The sequence below is a fragment of the Pristiophorus japonicus genome, chromosome 12, assembly GCF_044704955.1.
Source record: "Pristiophorus japonicus isolate sPriJap1 chromosome 12, sPriJap1.hap1, whole genome shotgun sequence".
NCBI classification, from domain to species: Eukaryota; Metazoa; Chordata; class Chondrichthyes; family Pristiophoridae; genus Pristiophorus; species Pristiophorus japonicus.
In genome coordinates, this window is record NC_091988.1 from 93,212,099 (window position 1) to 93,218,098 (window position 6,000).

Here is a 6,000-nt window from a genome sequence, read left to right on the forward strand (position 1 = left end):
AGTTCAGTTAAAAATAGTCGTCTAGCCTATAGGAAGTGGTCGACTATTGTGATATTTTTCACCATCTGAGGGCCATGTCAAGGACCTCCAACTCTTTCCCCATTGGGAATAATTGGCCTTAGCCAACCCAGATGTGGCAGAGAACAAAGACGTGGGTTTCAGCTCGTAAGAGAGCAGTGACAAAAATAGGGATTTTAGTTTTTGTCCAGTTTTATACAGTTTAAATCGTGAAAACCTGCGGGATGGAAATTCATTTCAACCCGCTTTCGGGCCTGAATTTAGTGCCAGATTCATAAGGCTTACGCAAAATTCGTCCTCATCAACACATTGTCGGTGAGCTGCAGAAGCCAATCAGGCATCCTGAAGGCAGTTCAATGGCTCCTTAAGGACAGAGTTGGGCCTATATACCCCCCCCCCCCCCCCACCCCCCTACCACCACCGCCATCACCACCAGCAGGCCAAGGTGGGAGGAGGCGATCGGAAGGGGGCCGGCATTGGAGTTTGGGACTGCTGTGGAACCAGAAGGAGCATTCCTGCTCTTCACCTCCACATTCTGTTAAGTATTTTTACTTTAAGACCATACCTTTTTGATAGCTCCCTCCAGCACCCCTTTTAATTGAGGGATAAATATTGGCTAGGTCACTGGGGATAACACTCCTGGTCATCCTCGAATAGTGCTGTGGGATCCTTTGCGTCGAGGCAGACGGGCCTCGGTTTATTATCTCATCCATAAGACACTGCGGCACTCCCTCAGTATGCGCTGAAATCTCGAGTGGGGCTTGAACCCATAACCATCTGACTCCGAAGCGAGAATGATACCACGGAGCAAAACTGACACTTAAATACAGCCCACTGTTCATTTCCCTTGGGATCTTTTGGTCCTTTAAGATTTTTATTGGGTTCTTGATATATGTATTTTATGCATTTATTGCACATGTTGATTGTACAGTGCATAGGTAAGGAAATTATTGCCGCCGCCAACTAGCTTGGCTTTGCTATGCTGGCATTGGAAACAACACAGGTTGGAGGGGTTAAGGCCATTTGTTTAGTCTTGGGCTCTGGGTGCTAGTGAGAGCTGGGGACAAGGAGAGTGGGCTCTGCACACTGGAGGTCAAGGGGCTATGATCGATGCCCCTCGTGGCTGGGATGCTGTGCAGCTGGGGTTAGGCGCTTTGCGCTCTGAGCCTCCCAAGAAAGAGTCCCTGATCTTTTTTGAACTGGGCGTATACCAAGCAGAGGCTGATTCTGATTGGTGTTTTAGCCATATGCCTGTTGTTGTTGTTGGGCGGGCTCCACAAAGGGCAGATGCATCTTGCAGCAAGTAATGAGAGTTATAACAGAAAGACTTGCATTTATATAGCGCCTTTCATGACTACCGGACATCCCAATGTGCTTTGCAGCCAATGAAGTACTTTTGAAGCACAGTCACTGTTGTAATGGAGGAAAGGTGGCCACTCTCCAATGGGCAGGCCCAACAAGCAGGAAGCTGGGATTGTATGTCTGCTCAGGTGCCAATTAGTCTCCTGGACTACTACCTAGATATAGTGGCTTGACCAGAATATGTGGAAGAGGGCCTATTTTAGGTCAATTCATCTTGGTTAAAGCCATCTGACAATGTAATTTTGAACGAGTATCAGATGTTAAAACCTGTCTCGGTGAAAAGGTGTAAACAGCTAAACAGCAAGCTTATTATTTTCTGTTCTGTTAGTCTGCTCATACTGTCAGTTAGAGACAATCTTTAAGAGACTGTTTGTTTCCAAATCAAAGAAACCATGTATGAATGTCAGGTTTTTTAGCCATTCTTCAAAGACACTGCGTAGGAGAGGGCACATAGGATCCTTTAATAAGCTTTTGTAAGTACTGCCAGAGATTCCTGTCTTTTGTCTTTCTAAGAGTTTGGCAAGGGAAGCTGTAAGAACCATATTTTACAACAGTTTATTTTAACACTATATACTGTCATGTATCCTACATGGCTACTGTTGGTACTATCACAAGGTGTGCCACCAGAGGGCACAGCAGTGGGAGACTTGTAGGTTACCTGTACAGGTGTGCCTGGCCTAGTATAAAAGGCAGGCCACCAGGTGTGATCTTCACTCTGGAGTTAGCAAATAAAGGACTAAGGTCACTACAATTCAAGTACAACACATTGCCTCGTGGAGTCATTATCAGAGCATCTAAGGACACAACAATTGGCGACGAGATTACGAACTTTCACACGAAAATGGCACGAAAGTTGCAGCAGTTCGCTGATGTTGATGATTGGGACGCCATTGTGGAGAGGCCCGACCATTTCTTCACAGCAAACGACCTGGCAGGAGACGACCTGGCCACACTGGCTGATAAGCGCAGAGCTATCCTGCTAACCAGTTGTGGGCCCACTGTCTATGGCCTCGTCAGGGACTTGCTGGCACCAGCAAAGACAACGACTAAGACATACAAGGAGCTCGTAACCCTGATCCATGAGCAACTCAAGCCCAAGGAGAGCAACCTCACAGCCAGACACCGGTTCTATACCCACCGACGGCCCGAAGGCCAGGAAATCGCGAAATACGCTGCAGACCTCAGGAGGCTGGCGGCACTGTGCGAGTTCGGTGACCACCTCGACGAAGCGGGACATTTTTGTCATTGGAATTGGCTATGAGGGCCTTCTTCATAAGCTACTGTCGACAGATACCACAGTCGCACTGCAGAAGGCCATCTCTGTGAGCCAGGCATTCATGACCTCGACCTGCGGCTCTAGGCGGATGACTCACCCTCAGGACTCAAACCCGGCAGGTACTGTGCACAGAGTGGTGCCGTTTAGAGGCTGGACTGTAGAACGTGAACCTTCTCAGGGAAGAGAGAACAGGCCCCCGAATCCCTTAACTCAGAGTCCGCCGAGGGGGGCTAATCGAGTAGCACCATGTTGGTGTTGTGGAGGGAATCACAGGGCTCACCAGTGCCGTTTTAAAGACTATGTGCGTAAAGGCTGCAGCACAAAGGGCCACCTCCAGCGAACGTGTAAGAGAAATATGACTCACTGTCGATGAAGAGTTTGCAGATGGCCATGAATCCAGCGCGGATTATGAAACGACAGGCAGAGAGGCAGCTCAGCCCCACGATGAGGTATATAGCATGTTTACCTGCACCACCGAGTGTTCCCCTCTGAAAATGGAAGTCGAGATAGATGGCGTTCCAGTCTTCATGGAAGTGGACACAGGATCGAGCCAGTCAGAAATGAATCAAGAAGCCTTTGAGAGGCTATGGGACAATCAAGCTGAACGACCCAAGTTGGTCCCGGTTCAGGCAAAGCTGCGCACCTACACTGATGAAATTATCCCAGTCTTTGGTAGTGCGAATGTAAAGGTACTCCATGATAGCGCGGTGCACACGTTACCTCTGTGGATTGTTGCAGGTGATGGAACAACACTGCTCGGCAGAAGGTGGATGGAGAAGATCCATTGGAAGTGGGAAGACTTCAACCCTCCAGCGATCGACATCCTCCGCGTTCGGAGGCACAGCAAGCCCTCACCTGAGGGTGGACCTGGCACCAGAGAGCAGACCAGCACAGCACCCGAGACACAGACCACTCAGCACGACTGCGTGGAGATGATCCAGCTGAGATGACCCGAATGCACCTTCCAGGCTCCAGTGACAGGACTCCGGAGGAAAAAAATCGGATGTCAGCTTCGGTGGCAGAACCCGGAGAGAAGAGGATCACCGTAGTCGACATCGTGGATGGAGGAAAGATGGCGCCCAAACCACGAGGTGAGGCGCTGAAGGAAAAGATGACCGCGGCCAGACCACGAGGTGCAGCGCTGATGGAGCAACACGTGGCACCAAACGGAGAAGAGGATTGGGGTAAAGAAAGCAAGGCTCTCTTAAAGGAGGCCTGCAACCCACCACAATTAAAGGGACAGTTCCATACACTCAAGCAATGTAATAGCAACTGTAAGTCAGAAACAAAATGTGTAAGAGATGATCAGAGTTGTGTGCATGCAATAAGCAAGAAAAATTCATGCGATCATGTAAAATGTGTAATTGATGATCTGAATTATGTACATGCAAGCAGCAAGGAAAAGTCATGCAATCGCGATCGGAGCTACAGTGTGTCCAGCATAAGTAATGAAAAGTTGTGCGATGTAGGATTTCAACTACACGCAGCCAATGCAGTGGGCAGACACCCATCGGGAGCACACAGGTCCAGTGAGCTACCCAATGCTGTAGCCTGTGTCCCGGGGACCAGAGTCATGCACCATGGAGTGTGGCTACAAGCAGCTGACACACACGAGCTACAGAGCAAGTGACCTCAGCAGGGCAATGGCACCGGTATCGATACCCTGCCCCTGATCAGCTCCACCTCTCAGGCACCCGATGGCACCAACCGCAGACTGAAAGAGCAGACTGTGCTAACGCACAGTCCCCAGACCCCATTGTCACCAAGGTCATACCCGTAAATGAAGGATCACCCGCTACAGTCCCCCCAAAAGGGATCGAGATCAGCCAGGATTCCAAACCAAACAATGCCCAGGCCATCGAGTCAGCAGTTCCCTGTGCACTGCTAGACGACAGTTCCTCAGGGAGCAGCAGCGACCCAGGGCACAAAGGACGGGGAGGTCACAGGCATCTGTGAGCTTGTCCGATGCTAGGAACCACGGCAACAGCCCCAAGAGCAGGCAATTTGAGCCAACCGAGTTCCCACTGCCAGCACTGGGCACCGAGCCACCACCAGACTGCAGGAACACCATCCAGCAGTTCTGGAACTAATTTGTCCTTACGCACCAGTCACCGCATCGATAATGTACCTCACCAATCTAACGTACCTGTCTCACAACGGAACCACAAATATAATGCAACCTTCTTTTTCTGAACTTGCATGTATATGAATGCAATGAGCCTCCAGCATAATCTATATTTGGGGGGGGGGGGGCGGGGGGGGGAGGGGGAGTATGGAGTGGTCAGGGACGCACACAGACAGCAACCACCAGCACTCTACTGCACCAACCACTCACCCAAGATTGAAACGAACTGCCAAGGGTCAATCAGATAGAGCCCAGATAGAGCTAAGCCCAGAGCACAGTCAATGCAGAGGTGATTTGCACTAAAGGCTTAGGGGAGCGTGATGTCATGTATCCTACATGGCTACTGTTGGTACCATCACAAGGTGTGCCACCAGAGGACACAGCAGTGGGAGACTTGTAGGTTACCTGTACAGGTGTGCCTAGCCTAGTATAAAAGGCAGGCCACCAGGTGTGATCCTCAATCTGGAGTTAGCAAATAAACGACTAGGGTCACTACAGTTCAAGTACAACATATTGTCTCATGGAGTCATTATTAGATCATCATCATAGGCAGTCCCTCGGAATCGAGGAAGACTTGCTTCCACTCCCAAAGTGAGTTCTCTGGTGGCTGAACAGTCCACTACGAGAGCCACAGATCCTGTCACAGGTGGGACAGACATTCGTTGGGGGAAGGGGGAGGTGGGCTGGTCCGCCGTGTGCTCCCTCCGCTGCCTGCGTTTGACCTCTTCACGCTCTTTGCGTTGAGACTCGAAGAACTCAATGCCCTCCCGGATGCACTTTCTCCACCTCGGGCGGTCTTCGGCCAGGGACTCCCAGGTGTCAGTGGGGATGTTGCACTTTACCAGGGAGGCTTTGAGGGTGTCCTTGTAACGTTTCCGCTGCCAACCTTTGGCTCGTTTACCATGAAGGAGCTCTGCATAAAACATTTGCTTAGGGATTCTCGTATCTGGCATGCGAACTATGTGGCCTGCCCAGCGAAGCTGATCGAGTGTGGTCAGTGCTTCAATGTTGGCCTGGTCGAGGACGCTAATGTTGGTGCATCTGCCCTCTCAGGAGATTTGTAGGATCTTCTGGCGGCATCGTTGGTGGTATTTCTCCAGCGACTTGAGGTGTCTGCTGTACATGGTCCGTCTCTCTGAGCCATATAGGAGGGTGGTTATTACTACAGCCCTGTAGCCCATGAGCTTGGTGGTAGATTTGAGGGCCTGGTCTTCGAACA